This window comes from Crocodylus porosus, unplaced genomic scaffold (assembly GCF_001723895.1).
Source record: "Crocodylus porosus isolate Cpor-Errol unplaced genomic scaffold, CroPor_comp1, whole genome shotgun sequence".
Classification (NCBI taxonomy): domain Eukaryota; kingdom Metazoa; phylum Chordata; order Crocodylia; family Crocodylidae; genus Crocodylus; species Crocodylus porosus.
In genome coordinates, this window is record NW_017728931.1 from 111121574 (window position 1) to 111138631 (window position 17058).

General features: G+C 39.8%; 1 long non-coding RNA gene across 1 annotated transcript in view; it reads left to right on the forward strand.

Moving 5' to 3' along the window:
* The first annotated feature begins 10039 nt into the window (after positions 1-10039).
* LOC109316125 overlaps positions 10040-17058 on the forward strand; it is a 19650-nt gene continuing 12631 nt past the window's right edge. The window contains exon 1 of the long non-coding RNA XR_002102711.1: positions 10040-10050. This is a non-coding gene — a long non-coding RNA (uncharacterized LOC109316125). The remainder of the gene's footprint in view (positions 10051-17058) is intronic.

Sequence of the window (17058 nt, forward strand, 5' to 3'; positions counted from 1 at the left end):
GTTCAATTCCCTGATGTACTATAGGCTTTACATGATCTTGCATAAAGTAACTAGACTCTGTTCAAGTCCAAAATGGTGATCCTCCATACTTCTGCTCAGCTGCTGCAGAACTCTTGTGGCATTTAAACTTCATGGGTGCCTGTAGATGTGCCAGGAGGCTGCTCTGATGCACTGTAATTATAGTGCACCAGAGCAACCTCCTGGCATGTCTACATGCATGCTAATTAGCGTATTCCAAACAGCCTCTGCATCTCATGTATCAGTGTCTTTTTCAAGAAGCTTTAGTTAAAATGCCCCACCACCATTCTGAAGTGCTGATACACAAGATGCTGTGACTTTTCAATTAGAGCAGCTCTTGGAGCTGCTCTAATTAAAGCACCCTACCCCTATTCCTGAAGTACACGCAACCCCCCCCCCCAAAACCCATAGGCACTTAAATTTGCCTTTGTGAAGTGTCCAAGTCCCAAACAGCAGATCAGCACCAGCTCACATCCAAGACCTAGAACCAAAACATTTCTTCACCTAGTTCATACTGGTAGGCTCTCTCAGAGCTTTCCTACCAGACTGAGTTCTACACAAAATGCAGCAGCAGTGTAGCACTCTTCTTTTGAAATCCTCTGTCTGAGGGGGTTCAAACTTAAGTCTTCTGCTTCCCAGGGAATGCCTTATCCATGGACTACAGACTACCCTGCAGTGAGGGATGCATGTAATTGGAATTATTTATCCTTCCTGTTGAAGCTGTTTCCAATCTGCAGGAAACAGTAAATATTCACTGAATGAGAAAGGCTGTAATAAACCTGGCACTGTGGTCTAGCAGCCAAATCACTCAGCCTGGGGAAGGGAAGTCCTGGGTTCCAGCCTCTGTTTCTATATTTTAAATGAAACAGGCATTGGATAAAATACACCGGTGAGTGGATCATTTACTTGCTCTATAAAGCTAGAGACAGAAGTTACACATAAATCCGTTTAAATCATCAGAAACTGGTTTAAACCTGTAACAGAACAGAAGTTCAGTGCACATAAAACAGTTTCTAATTGGCTGAAACTGGTTTAAGATAAACCTAGTTGAATGTAGTATCAGACTTAACTGATTTGGCTCAAACCGGTTTATGAAATGTCTGTCCAGACTCCTTCCTGGTTCAAGTTAAAGCACAGTCCCCAGCCCTGGGCCAGGCTGTCTGCTCCAGCAGACAAGGGGAGGGGAGGCAGGGATTGCCCCTCCACCCTCCAGGCAAACCCTGTCTGGGCCTGAGGGTGGGGTTAAACTTCTCTTCTGCTGAGTACAGAGCTGTCATGCCCTGCTAAACTTACTGCTGGCTGCAGCTGTAGACTACAAATCCTAGAGGCAACTGGAAGCAGGAAGAGGAAGTGATGAGCAACCCTGCAGAGTTCTTCTGCTGTAATTTTGGACTGCAAATCCCAGAGACCTCAGAGGCAGCAGGAAAAAGAAGTGAACACAGAGCCCATGATGGCTACATGCCGCATATCTTTAGTCACTGTGGCTTCTGGCCTGAGTGACTGAAGATATGCGGCTGCATTTCTTGAATCAAAAGTGAATGTCTATCCAGTTGTTTCTCAGTTTAATCTCTACAGTTTAAACTAAGCTGCAAAGACTGAATTGATTCAGCCTCAGGCTTTTTGATTGTACTTAACCTTTTATAATATGATAGTTAGTCAAACTCTTTTTTTTAAGCTTCTGTCTTAAGGTTATAGTAATTGTAAGGCTCTGTAGCTATTATGCCCATAATCTAATATTTGTATTTTCTAGTTTTAGCAAATGGCACATTAGTCCAATTTACTGGGCACTAAGTCCTGTGCATGTGTAGGCAGTGACACTTTACTGTGCATTAGATTAGTCTAATGTGCAGTAAAGCATCTGTGTAGACGCTTCTCGTGAGCGGTACTAAGCTACAGCAGTTAACAGTGGAACAAGACAGTTGCTAAATAACCATTGTTTAGCTTTTACTTCCTGCAGGACAGAACAAGGGATAAAAAAGCTACAGTCAATCAGCATGGTCATACTGATTGAAAAGTAAGAGGATTACTATGTTCATTTCATGTGTTTATACTATAAATCAGGATCCCAAACTTGAAAATTTCTTCCTCATTTATCAAATTTTCTCTTTTCTGTTTTGGTTCTTAATTTAACCAGTTTATCCAAAGAAATCATGAGACCTCAGGTAAGGCAACAAATTTAAACTGGTTGAATTGCTTATCAAAACTACAGGCAACAAAAAAAGAAACATAATTTGTGATATAAATGTTAAAGCATAACAGAAAAGTAGACACAAAACACTTCCAGTCATATACTGCAGGTATCTTTCCCTGATAGGACATACAAGTATTCATTTCTTTAAATGCTGTTCAAGCAACTAAACTACTTTATGAAAGATAAATCACTTAAACTTTCAAACTATTGAGACTGCTGAACTTAAAGGTTTCTCTCTTCTACTTTCAGCTAGAGATTATGTTGCCAACACTTTGGGGCTGTGATGTTCCTATTGACTGCTTCTTGAAAAGAGAGGATTATAAAGCTTAAAAGGATCATTATTTGAGATTCTACCATTGACCTAACCTTGTGCTTATTATTGATTATAACATCTTTTACTTTTTTGTGCTTAATTAGCAAACATATTTCATTAACTGTTCTATTTCTGTTGCAATGTCTATTGTAAGAAAGACTCTTGACACATACTTTTCAAAGCTGTGGTTTCCAATTTTAGTAAAGGTCCAAAGGGAAAAAAAACATTTTGAAGTATAAACTGTACCTGGTTTGTATGTTACAGTAAACTTCTATTGCTTATCCGAGACTATAGAGAGGGATATAGTAAATCTTTTTCCTGTACAAATACAATTTTGATTAGTTCTTTCTTTTTTCCTCCCTGTATTAAACTCTACTGAATAAAATATAACTACAAATATCCAATTCCTTGATTCCTCCAAAGCACTACTTTTTGCAAAGTAAGACTTCTCTGTAGTGCTAATAAGAACATTCGCCATCCAGTCTTATGACCAGTCCTGATGTAGCAGCATTTCTATTGCCACCGCTTAGCTCTCTACAGTTTTACTTTTCAGAAAGCAGTTTAAACCAAAAGCCTAGGCTGTTTGTAGACAAAACAAGGGGCATGTGCGCATGACACTTTAAAGCAGGCTAAATGCTTTTGCACCACTTTAATGGTATTGATGTTTGCATGCCTCAGTAACGTATTGCACATTAATTCCAGCTGCTATAGGGAATTTGGTGGCATAATACACCTTAAATAACTTGGGGTGCACCAAACTAAAACTCTTCCAAGGAGTTTTAGTTTGCTGCCCCTACTGCCATGGAGCAAAGCACCACGCTGTGTGCAGCTCTGCAGGCAGCCTGGCAGCAGCCTGGGAAAGCAGGCTCCACCCAAGAAAAGAGGTGAACTTAATCCCACCCCCTCCTCCCCAAGCCAGCCAGCCAGCCAGCCTGCATAAGCTACACAGGGGCCTGGTGCTTCCCTCTGTGACTGCAGTGCTCCCCAGGACTGCCTATGCCAAGTACCTGAGGGTGGGTGCTGTGTGGGTGGGAAGGGGCTGCCACTGCCACAGAGGGAAACACCCACTCCCCCAGCCCAGGGACCACTCTGCCTGTCGGCAGCTCACTCTCCTCTCCCCACCACCAGAAAGGCAGGTAAATGTGGGTGCATGCACATCACAGGGGTTTAAAGGGCCCTAAAGGACTTAAATTTAGGGGGGCCCCCCATTTCATCTACACACACCCTATTTACTGGAATAAGTCCTTGATCTCTGCTGCTTTGATTGTAGATAATAAGTAATTCAATAACCTTTCTATGCCTGTGGCCTCCTCATGATGAGGATGCATCAGTGACAAAGTATGAGAACTGATCTGGGCTCTCATCCTCTATTTCGGAACCAGTGGGCTCTCCTATCATGCCGCTGCCTCTCTAGCCTGCACAGGTGCCAATTGCTGTGGAGCTGGGAGGCAGCTGCCCTGCCCTGCAGAGATTGGGGCAGGTCCCAATTGCTGCACATCTAGGAAGCAGCTGCCCCCAGAGGCAGGACAACTTTCCCCACCCAACAGAGATTGGGGTGGGTCTCAATTTTCATGTGGCTGAGGCAGCTGCTATGCGGAGATTGGAGCCTATTTAGGCCTCAACAGTCCCTACTGCCTGGGCTGACCAGGAAGAAATTGTTGTTGGTGAGTATCTACATGTGTGCTACTGCACATGAGTTAAGGCAGTTTTTCTAGTACTTTTATGTATTGTTACTAGCAAATAATGCATTATTAGACTAATTTAATACACACTAATTAAATGTGCATGTGTACATAGTGATGCTTTACCGCATTAGTCTAATGTGCAGTAAAACCTCTCATGTAGATATACACTCTTCAAGTCTGTTTGAAATCACTTCCCTCAACTCTGTTTTTTACAGCTACTTGGGCCTTCTCATCTCTTCCCCCTTTATAAGCCTCTTTCTCAACAGCAGTGTTTGCAGCTTTAGGTTCCAATCTAATTCCTCTTTAAGCAGGTAAGCTGCATGTACATAGAACAGTTAAGTGCATAAGTGGCATTTAGGGCCCCTTACATGGAGTTTAGATATTACTTACACTAGGCAACTTGCCTTCCCTCTCTGAGCATACTAGATTTTTAACTTTCTTCAGAGTTCTTTTTTCCTGCAGAAAAACCAATACAAAGCCAACTAAGAAAGTCTGTAGTTGACACAAAAGTGGAAGGGAAAATCAAAGCCAAGGAAAAGAGAACCTGGAAGCAAAGCAACAGAACAGCGGCAAAGTGTAACAATTGGAAGCAATTACTTGAGTATTTTGAGTTGTGCATTTATAAGTATGAGGATCTGTATGAATTTTGTATTTATGGACCCAATCATTCCATTAGCCCCAAACCTACTCAGCAGAAGACAGAGAGGAGCTGTCAGGGAGCCAGTTATAATACTTAATCTGTGTTCCCCAATTACGTAGAATCACCTAAGGGACTGTATGTAAGTAGAGAAAAAGCACAGATATTATATCCCTGATTTACATGTGGAATGATTCAAGTGCTTAAGCATTACCAATTGGGTATAACCTACTTACTATGTACCTGACTTTACTCCCTTACATCAGCTTTTTGCTTAACATGGAGTCAGCCGAGTCAACATTGAGCAAAATAGGTACAAGGCAGTAAAAAAAAAAAAAAAAAATGAGCAGAATAAAACAAATTGCTAATCTTAGCACTAGCATAGACACATGACATGAGAGAGCATGCTGTAAGCCAGCTGCAGGACAGCCAGCCCACACAGAAAAAATACACTGTAAGGCAGCCTAAATAGTCAAAGCACACCACAGTAGTGCCAAAGGACATAGCATGGCAAACTTTCCAAATCACTCGTATAGAGAGTCCATACTGTCCTCCACACAACTCACCTAGTATGTCTTCCAATACAAAGGGACATTTGAAGAACAAAGCCTCTTCTTCCCTGCATTTCAAGAGCCACTAAAAGAAACTATTTATCTCAGGTATTATTGGTAGCCTACAGAAAGGCAACTGCAGGAGGCTCTTACCAGCACTTATCTGCAGAAATTTCTGGGAGTATAAGTTTTGCCCCCCCTAGTTCAAACATATTACACAAGACATAGGACCTACCTTCAAGAATACAAATCAAAATAGTTTCCACTGACCTTCTTGACCACTTTGGGTAAGGTCAACCAATTGGAGAACCAGAAGCAACAACATGTGACTTGTAAGCTTTCACAGCTGAATGAGTCAGCTCAAAATTCCATAAAAGTAATGCAAATATCGGTCACAACTTACAATTACTTTATGTAATTACTTTCCTAAATACTTTCTTTAGAGAGTTTACATTTTCCAGGGGATTCAAAACCCAGAAAAGGTAACTTTTGACAGAAATAGATGAGCACCTAGCAGCTCCTGTTGAAGTTAACAGAAGCTATCTGGTGCTTAGCATTTTTGTAAATCAGGTAATTTTCTCAGGTTCCTAAATGTGGATTGAAGGGATTAACTTTAGGTACCCAGTTCAAAAAATCTCAGCTTCTCTCTTTGTATTTGGGGTCTGGTGGACTTAAGCAGCTTAAAATATATATTAAGAAGCAGTGGGTAGTCCCATATCTCTGGAGTAGCATAAAACTTCCTAATATAAGCAAAAATTCATGTCATATTTATAAGTCTAATTCTGTAAGGTGATTATTACCTCCTGCTGTGCCTCATGCTTTCAGTGGTCATTGAAGTCAGTGGGAATTAAAGAAATTCAGGAGATTTGCTGCATCTTGAATGTACAGTATACAGTGGTTATAAGCAACCTTTCTTCATTTGAGGTTCACATGGTTTCACAAACTCGTTGGCAAAGAATGAGAAAATACATAAGAATTAGAAACTTCTCATACTTAAGAGAAACAGCTGGGATGCTGTCATATCTGAAGCTTGAAAAAAGAAATGCAACTCTAGAACTCTTGGAGATGATACCTTTTATTAGGCCAACTAAGAAATTGCAAAAATTATCTTTTTCTGCAAGCTTTTGGGCATACATGCTTTTCCTTGGGGTCAGGGAAAATTGAAGATGGTAAAAAGTCCCTGTAGGTAGAAAATAAACTTGATTTTTTGCACAGCAGAAGCTGAAGGTGGAACAGTGTTCCTCTGGGTCCATAAGAGTGTCTTTGTGAGTTGCTTTTTGATGGTCAGATGAGACAGGATTCCTTCCCTCGTGGTCTCAGACGGCAGAAAGGAAGGGAGGTGTAGAAATCTTTCTTGTTGTGCAGCAATGAAATTTAAATCCAAAATCGGCTAAAATTTGGCATTTTCCACCTTTCAGAGATGTATTTGGTAGCTGTGTTAGTGTGTTGGTCTGGGACGAAAAGAAATGCAAAACTCTAGAACTTTTGGTCAGAGAAAATACCTTTTATTAGGCCAACTAAGACATTCCAAAAAAAAAAAAAGAACAGGTTTACACCTTTGGCTTCCTCTGTGCAAAAATGAAGTTTATTTTCTATGGGGGCTTTTTACCATCCCTTACCTATAGGGAAAATTTTTAGTTTTCCCTGAGCCTGAGGCAGTATGTATGCCCCTGAAAGCTTACAGAAAAAAATAATGTTTTTTGCTATTTCTTAGTTGGTCTAATAAAAGGTATCTTTTAGAATCTAGAGTTTGAGTTTTGCATTTCTTTTTGTGTCAGATCAACACAGATACCAGATACATCCCTTGAATGTCTGAAGCTTGCCATTAGTTCTAAACCTGACTCATCTCAGAGTTCCAGCAAGAACCTAGCTTATCAAGAGCAGTGCAAATCAATCACTCAGTGTTATTTTGTTGTTCCAGCTTGAGGGCTGAATTAGACAACGGACTTCTAGAGACAAAGAAAATATAATTTTACATCAGGCAGAAAATGCTATTGCCTTTAAAACATATTTTATATTCACCAGGATGAGTCACATAGACAACAATGAGAAGTTATCTATGCCTGGATAATTAGTAACAATTAATTGCATCTAACCAGGGCTGTGTGAATATTGCGAAAATATTTTCCAAAATATTAATGTGATGTATTTTTGTTATGCTTGTATCTCTGATGTACTTTCATGTCTTCGAACATAAATATAATAAATGGTAACAGAAAGTGAATTGCAGACACATGTTCAACTATATTTGTACACTAGAATTTAAATTGGTATGCATGCATTGGTGCTATAAGAAACTTGGAAAACTGCTTATTACACTATTGCAACTGTAGCTGATGGTAATGATAATCATATCCTGCTTTTAAGGGTATGCATCTAACAACAGGGGGGAAAAAATGGGAAAACAATAGTTCCATGGTATAACCCCCTCTGTCTGATAACTCCAAAGCAGTTCTGGGGCATGAAAAGGGATATTTTAGGGCTAAACGCACCATGGGAAATGGCGTACTAGGCAGGAGAGTTTGGTGTGTTTTCTGCATGTGGGTCTATCATAATGGTGTCATTAACCCAATTAATATGCACCATTAATTGTAGTGCATATTGTCCAAGCCTGTACTTGACTTCTTCATTCACTGTTGCAAATGCTTTTGAAAATGGTGCTAATAATGTTCAGAAATAAAATTGCTGCGTCAAGAATCTATAATCTATAAATATGAATCTTGGTGTGAGATAGAGGCTAGGTGGTATGGGGCCCATAACCGACTTCTTCAGAGCATGCGATATTATGTGCCATATAAAATAATTGTGCAATATTAGATATGTCGTCCATGGCTACAAGGTCTGTTAATATGGAATTTAGCCTCGCAGTATAGAAAAGGGAACTAGCCTATACGGTGTTACAAAAAAATAATATATATATGAGACAGAGCGCACATTTGCTAACAATATCTAAGCTTTTCAATACATACAAGCCTAACTGGGCACATCTACACATGCATTAATGCACCATGGTTATGGTGCATTAATTTTAGTATCTGTAAATAATACCATAATCGGTGCTATTGTGCAGTAGCATTGGTGAACATCTTTCACACAATGCTAATATGTGGTAGACTAATTCTACTGTGCATTAGTATTTTGCTGTGACTCGCTAATGCACAGTAGAATTAGCCTACCGTGCTTTTAGTGTTTCGTGTAGACGTGCCCACTGAGCTGTAATGGTCTTTTCTGATTATATCCATTCTGTTCCATACTACATTGAACACCATGGTGTCTATTGTGCAAGATGGGTAGAGTTGTTGACTACAGTCTTCCTTATGGAGGTGACCTTTTAGGTATTCAGGTGCACTGAAGATAAGGATGGAGACCTTGACCTTGTCCTAACATTTCATTTAGCAAACCGAGGACAAGATTGAGGAGCTCACAGAAACCTACCTTGCTGAGGTGGTACTCTGCCACAGTTTACATAAACTGTGGTTTGCTGAGGCTTGATAGTTTCATGCCCATGTACACTCATTTGCTGTAGTCCTGTTAAGTAGTAATTTCTGTACTATCATGACTTGAAAACCTTAATGTAATAAATACTCACAGAAAGAGAATTGTAGTTATACATCCAAGTATCTTTGCATAGATACGTACATTACTGAGACTGGGTCACAGTCTTACAGGATGAGATGCCACGTGAAGCCAATTGGATTACTCATGTTAGGGACACATTTAAATCACCTACTGAATCAAGACCTAATTTTTTCTGAGCATAGAAGTCATACCAGATTTGCACAAATTTTCTTACAGAATGTTAGATAAACATAGTCATGAATTAAAAAGTGCAAATGTTTTGAAAGAAAAATGTTTATTGGCTTGAAAATGATCAGAGACAAAAATGTCAGCACGTGCTGCAGTGTATCAGCTACTCCCATTAACATAATAACTAATTATTTCTGGACAATGCAATACATAGGTAAATGGGTTACTGCTAAATGGCAGTTCCTATCCACATGAATGAATTGCAATGTTAAATTCCTACCATTCCCTTTACTGCTGCCTTGTTAAGGTTGTGTGGTGATAAAGGAAAAAAAGTTTTAGGTAAGCAATGGCTTGAATCACCGTAAGGAGAAATGTAGAGGGTTTCTATATGAGTTATATTTCACCCATTAAAAAAACATTTATTTCATGGCTGTTGCCAGAAAGAAATAATCTCCAGTAAAGCCCAATTCTGAATGGAGCCATTCCAGGCTCCCTTTGAAAATTCCAGTCAAAGCACATAGCTTTGCAGTAAACTCATCTGGATAGTTCCTTAGCCAAAAAAATTTCAGCGAAAAGGCTGGTTCCAAACATACCATATTAAATAACCTCTGAATTGGCAAAGAGTAATGCATACATTCCATTTGGGTCTGATACAGGTCTGGTCAGCTGAGGTAATGTAAGTTTACTTTACAAATTAAAACTATAGTAGTTTTTCACAAACAACTGGCAAAACAGCTTTCTCATAAGATTTTCTGTTGAAGTGTATTTGCAAACATGCATATAAAATATTTTTTAAAAAGCAATAACTTTCACATTTTTTTAACTGGAAACGAGAAGTAGAACAGATGGTTACACTAAAATGGTTTACATTAAAAATTAATATACTAATATTAATTGGGTAGACAAGAGTTGTTCATCTTTACACACATAGTTTATGTATTTAAAACATAGATCCAATTCTCCTCTGAAATTCACTGCAGTTCACTTCACTGTTTCCTATTAGAGTTACTCTTGCTTATGATTTAAATTAGCATCGAGGCATATCTACATTGGGAAATGACCTTGTGTTTGTAAGTGTGCTGACTTCTATGATACTAAGCATGATTTAGTTTCACCACAGATAGGGGCTGTCATGTTTTAAGATCTTATTGGCTGGTTATACTCCACTCCAGAGAGGTAAATCAGGTCCCAGATTTGCATTTCAGCACAGTCAATGAAACGAGTTTGTATACATTTGTACTTTGTCAGCTGGTAGTCTGTTTCACTTTCTCATTCCCCAGCAATATTCTGCACTGCCTCTTGGTTCAGTACAGCAATAGTGGGAATATTTAATGTTTTTTGTTTTATGTTTAAAAGGCTGAACAGTATTTAACATTGCTACTTCTACTAAGATTTAAAAGCACTTCCTTCCTTCCTCCCACATTTTTCTTAACAAAATCTTGTCTTGAAAGGATTGTGCTTTATTACTTAAAATCGAAACTGGGTTTAACAGTATTATGTGAATATTTTGAACTGAAATCTGAACTCTCCAAAGTTCATAATAACCTCTATCCAAAATGTGTAAATATCTGAACCAAGCCTTTCCAATGTTGCCCTGTGGGGTCAGGCCAATTCTCAGGATCTCAATATTGCGCTGCTAGACAGGAAGGCATGGTGTACAAATTGCACGCACGTGCACGCGCATGCACACGCACACACCATATAGGTGCATACATGTACTTCAAGTGCATACACCCCCACCAGGCATACACACACATACTATCAGCTCAGGCACATACACACGCAAAATTATCAGCCTAAGCACATGCATACCTATCACCAATTCAGGCACATACATGCTTTAATGATAATGACATGAAATCATACACACATACATAAACATATACACACAGGTTAAACACTGACTCAGGTGACAGTGTGTGTGTGTGTGTGTGTGTGTGTGTGTGTTGGTGCCTGTGGTACCTATGCTTGGGGTGCTTGGTAACTAAAGAGCAAGTGGCAGAGATCAGGGGAAAAGGCAGTGGAGATGGGGAAATAGCAAAGAAACAGAGGTTTGGAGGTAGAGAGGAGCTCAGGACAGGTGTTGGAGGTGGTGGTGAGCCAGAAGCAGGAGAGGGAGGAATGAGACAGAAGTTAGAGGGGCGAGGAGCAGAAATTGGAGCAGGACCAAGCATGGTAAAGCAAAACCCAACTTAGGGGTCCAAATAACAGTTTTCTTAAATGAACGCTGTACTGTACAGCTTGGTTCCCACACACGCACAATGGTAGCAGGAGAAAGAGACCCAGTGGAAGGGTTGGAGTCCAGGTAAGGAAGAGAGACAGAGTCCTAGTCCTTGGTTGAAGAGAGGATAGGGGTAATAGCTACCTATCTAGGCTGGGAGGGGGTCCTTGATGGCCAGTTGGGGTCTTTCTCCAGCAGGTGTTGTCCAGAGGGGGGTCGCCGGCAGGGCCTCTGGGTTGACAGGCAGCGTGACATGGAGCAGTTCTGGTCCAGGTGAAGATGCTGTCCCAAGGAGTTAGTCTTCACTGCCCCTTTTTATGGGGCACGCTACCTATGATCCCGTATGCGGAGAGCATGTTGAGGCAATGTCAGCCCTATTCCAGAGGGTTCCAGATGTTCATACTGAGCATGTGCAGCCTTGGCACAATATTGGGTTGCCTTATCTTCTGTTTCTTGAATGCTGAGAGTGGTTCCAATGGCTGGGTCGTTCATCCAGGTATTGGTTTTGATGGTGGGGTGATTTAGTAGGGGGTCCTGCTATCATTGTATTTCACTCACCCATTCACTCTCTTGTTTCAGGCACTCAAACCAATTTATATGGGGGAGGTTACAGAATTGCAACATACTTACACAACAGGGCATGGGAACAAGATGGGAATGGATACTTGACATCACTTTACAAACACAGGCCTCAACCATACAATATTAATATGAAACAATAAAAATCAATGCATGAATGATGGGAATACAATATAATACAATATAAGACAGTAAAAATCAGTAAAAACATACCAGAACACTCTTTACAATATATAAAAAAGGGACTTTTTACAATAATAATATACAAGAACTTAGCTTACCTAGTACTACTTGAAATCACTTATAAGGGATAGAGAGGGCTGAGAGAAAGTCAGAAATGGGTGGGGAAGGGGGAGAATACATTTTAAAAATTAAAAAAAAAAAGAAAAACTGGTGGTTTTGCTACATCAACATATCCTCAGGGTCATTCCACCTCTTACTCAATAGCACAACAGCGGTCTTGGCTTGCTACACAGATGAATGATGGGACCATATATAAAGGATCACAGTCCAAAACAATTTTTCTAATCTGTTTTAAATATTTTGTATATACCTATCAGTAAGCTTGTATCTGAACATCCTAAGTGATCATACATGTAGATATCCTGACACATGCAAAAGCACTCTCATGTGTAGTAAACCTAGCAGTCTGTAATGTTTGCATCTCTTCTAATATCTACAGGAACAGTCAGTGTAGTCCTTGAAAGAGGGGGCACATCTTCCTTCCCATAATTCATCTGAAAAATAACTAGTTTGATTGAACTATTGAGCTTCCCTATTAACTTATACTTTTCCTGGTGTATTTCAAGCTGCATAATAACATAACAAAATTTTGAAGCAGTAATGCTAAAACTAATTCTGGTTCACTGGGGACCAGATTTAGAGAGACAGATACTGGGGTAGATTGTCTACCTACTCATCATGAGATTCTTCTTAAGGATTTGGGGTGGTCTTTAAATTCCAAGGGAATGTGAAGGACTGTAAACCTATAAGCGTGTGTTTGGGTTCGCTTCATTTGATGAAATTCAGATTTTGCATACCAGACCCATTTTCATCTGAAAATATCACAGTATATTTAAAAACAGAGTAACTGAGATTTCTGCATTGACATAAATGTAATCATTAATGGGCTATCTAAATCACTTCCTGAAGCAACAGGTCCTCATCCAAATCTAGGAATAGGGCCCACCTTGACAGCCTTCTGATGTGTGATAGAAAAACAGAACAGAAAATGACAGGATTGTAAATTATGAAACATAGTTGTTGGTTCTTCAGCAGCTCATGTTGTTGTTTAAGCCCAGAATCTGAGTACCAATGCCTACAGCCACAGATGTCATTAATCAAAATGAGATCCCACAAGGGTCAGTACCCTAAGTCAGGAAGCAAATATTTTATTGCTAGCTGCGGATTGAAGATAGCAATAGGTTCCTGATAGCCTGTAAATCTTTCAAAGGCAATAGGTAACACAGCTTAGTTCATGTATCTAATTTTAGTCTGTTTTCACTGATTGCCTGATAGTTTAATTAATTCATTATTTATTTGCAAAAATATATATTCTTATATATCAAATATATACATCTCACATTTCTTCTCCCAAAACTATCCTGTGGCTGCTACGACCAGGATACCTATCACATGACAGTCCAAAACACATCTTTGCCATTACATTACGCACATTTCTGTCACCATATCTGTACCGCACACCCAAATTCCTGCACATCTGTGCGCCTGCATGACCATCACCATTACCCTTGCCCATCACAAAAATGTACAACCTTTCCCTACACCCTAAATTTAATTGACTCATAAGCGCCTTAATTCAGTAGTTCCTAGTTTGTCCCCCTAACTATGCCACTTCTGGACTAGTGATTTCACAGCCTGTCATATCATAACCCCAGATCCAATTATGCTCCAGTGAGTATTAGTGAATTTCTGTAGAGCTCATGCCACCACTTGTTAAGTGCCACAACCCTATTTGGGAACTATTGCTTTAACTGCTAATATCCATACTGCTGTTCAACAAGGAGAAAAAATTGAAATATAGGTGGTTGTCACTCCAGCAGAGAAAGCTAACACACACAATTCCTATTCAAGTCCAATTTAAAGACCAGCTTCTTAAGCATATCTGCCCAAACACAGGATACTAAGTACATAGTTATAACCCTAACTACATAAGCAACGTTGATTAAGATGTTTGACTAGAAGTCAAGAGAACTGGGTACAATTCCTAGCTCTACTCTGCCTTCTCTAGTTAGACTGCAAGCTCTTTAGGATTGCCTTCTATCATGTGTGTATATATGCAGTCTAGCACAATGGAGCACCATCCTCTTTGAGGTCTTTAGGTCCTAATATACCACAAATGATTTTGTGGTAAGCAAAAATGATCTGATGCAAAAAATGCAAGGTGTTTGCTGTTCCCACTGGCTTTAAGTGAGACTGGGCTCAGGTAGATTCGTGGCTTTTCAGAGCCTAATTTTAGGAACTCCTGTTTATAAGTATTGACCTGAGACCTTAAATACAGAAGGCACTTAAATGCATAGTTTAAGCACTTGAGCAGTTCCATTTAGATATCAATGACCTTCTTGAATTGAGGTCTTTGTGGATAAAGCCCTCCAACATGCTCTCTGGGTTTTTTGTTATCAACACATTTGTACTAAAATCAATTTTCAATTTCATGCGAATGGGAATTAATTAAGAGATTCACTCACAAAGGCAAGTTAATATCCAGAAGGTATCATTTAAACAGCCAGAGAAATATGTGCAGTGGGTTTTTGAGCCTGCATGCATAAAATACTTTGGCCATGGCCACACATGGTGTGGATATTTGGTTCCCCGGGGATAAGTAGCGGGGGTGCACCTGGCACCACCACTACTTGTCCCCGCAGAACGTATGCTTTAGCGTGAAGCAAGTTACCCTGGGTGGGGTAGGGCAGGCTGAGGCCAGCACTGGATGGCTCAAGTAGCCTTACCTGGGCTCCTGGGGGGCTGCAGCAGCAGTGATTCTGCCCTGCGGAGTCTGGCAGGCAGCCGCAGGGCGGCTCCAGGCAGCCAGGCTCCTCTTTTGAATAATGTGTGTGCTGCTCTGCTTTTCTTTTCCGCGGGTTTTTTTTTGACCCCTGGGTATCAATAAAACCCACAGGGGGGGAAAAAAGCAGAGCCTGTATGCATGGGCAGTGCTTCCTTGCAGCGCGGAGAACATCTGAATGTGCAGTATGTGGTGCCGCAGACATGTTTGTGTCATCAGATATTGCATGGCCACACGCATCTGGACACGGCCTTTGAGTCTACACAAAACAAGAATCAGCCCTCATGGACATGTCTAATATATACAACAATTCTATATGGAGACAGAGATTCAAATCATTCTTGAAACTTGTCATGCTCAAGTTTGCTTCTTTTAACTGTTCTACTACTTACGTGCCCTTGGAGCTTTTGATTATACCAGGCAAGCCTTTTCACACTAAAGGCTCTGTTAGTATTAAAATCAGCACTTACAGGTTTATATAAAATGTAAATTAAATATGGACTATGAGTAAACGAGGCTATTCTTCTGATCCAGTGTTTTATTGCTTCCCAAGGTTGTTGTTTTTTGTTTTTTTTATCCAAATCAAATAAACACACTTTTCTCCCTTTAAAATATGGTTTTCAATTTCATTTGTGGCATTGCTTTCAAAGAGAAGAAACATCACCTTCAATGAAAACTCACATGAGAGTAATATGACTATCAATCACATTGGCTTGGAGCAAGCAAGTAAGATTTCAAAGCTAAGGATGAAGATAAAAGAAATTAAATTAAGTAATGCTAGAATGAAGCAATCAAGATTAAATGTGTTCTCAGCTGCTGAGTTAACCAATTCTGAGGTTTTTATCTAACAAAAGGTTAAAGAAATGAACCATTTCTCAGCGATTTATTTCAGTTTAATGTCTAGAAGCTCAAGCACTGAACATTTGATTTTCTTCTATCATTTTTTTAAAAAATGATTGTTTCCACTTAAATTAACTTCTTGAAAGCCATTAGCACTCATGATGATCATGTACTGAACAGACTGTGTGATTTAATTAGAACCATAAGAGTTTGGGAAATTCCACATAGTAAGCAAATTACTGGGTGGTTCTCCTTTAAAAAAGTAATCTCCCTAAATTTCTTGAGTATGGAGAAAATTAAATTGAACTTAATAAACATGAATTTAAAAATAATAAAAAGGCCAAGAAACTAGGACAAACTAGCTCCTGAATGTCATCCAAGAGAAGATTTTATACGTGTAATAAGGGGATTCCTGGCAAGAAATAGGGTAAGTCATGGCTATGGAATAGCATGCACTGTGTTATTTTTCATGAGAAACAAAATGAGTAAAGGCCCAAACCCACAACTTATAACAGAGAGCCTCAGCAGTGTTCAGTCATGAACACCATTATTTTGCCTGCTAGTTAGCAGATTACTATTTCTATTCTTGAATCCCTCCAAATATAAATAAAAGTGATGTACGTATGTTCTAAAGTGCAGTAAGCCTGTTGAAAGTCTTGGGGTATAGGTCAGAAGGTTGAGCAGCAGGGGGGGATCTGAATGTGCAGTATGTGGTGCCGCAGACATGTTTGTGTCATCACATATTGCATGGCCGCACTCATCTGGACACGGCCTTTGAGTCTACACAAAACAAGAATCAGCCCTCATGGACATGTCTAACATATATAACAATTCTATATGGAGACAGAGATTCAAATCATTCTTGAAACTTGTCATGCTCAAGTTTGCTTCCTTTAACTGTTCTGCTACTTATGTACCCTTGGAGCTTTTGATTACACCAGGCAAGCCTTTTCACACTAAAGGCTCTGTTAGTGGCATTTCAGAACTTAATTTTAGGAACTTTAAAGTGTTGGCCTGAGACCTTGAATATGAAAGGAACCTAAGTACATAGTTTAAGCACAGGAACAGTCAGGTGCTTTAAGTCTGCTAAAGACCTCTAACTAGGAGGAGGTTGGATAGCACTACAGAAGAAAGAGACTTGGGGGTCATCATTGACCACAAGATGAGCATGAGCCTGCAATGCGATGCTGCGGCTAGTAAAGCGACCAAAACGCTGCCTTGCATCCATAGATGCTTCTCGAGCAAATCCTG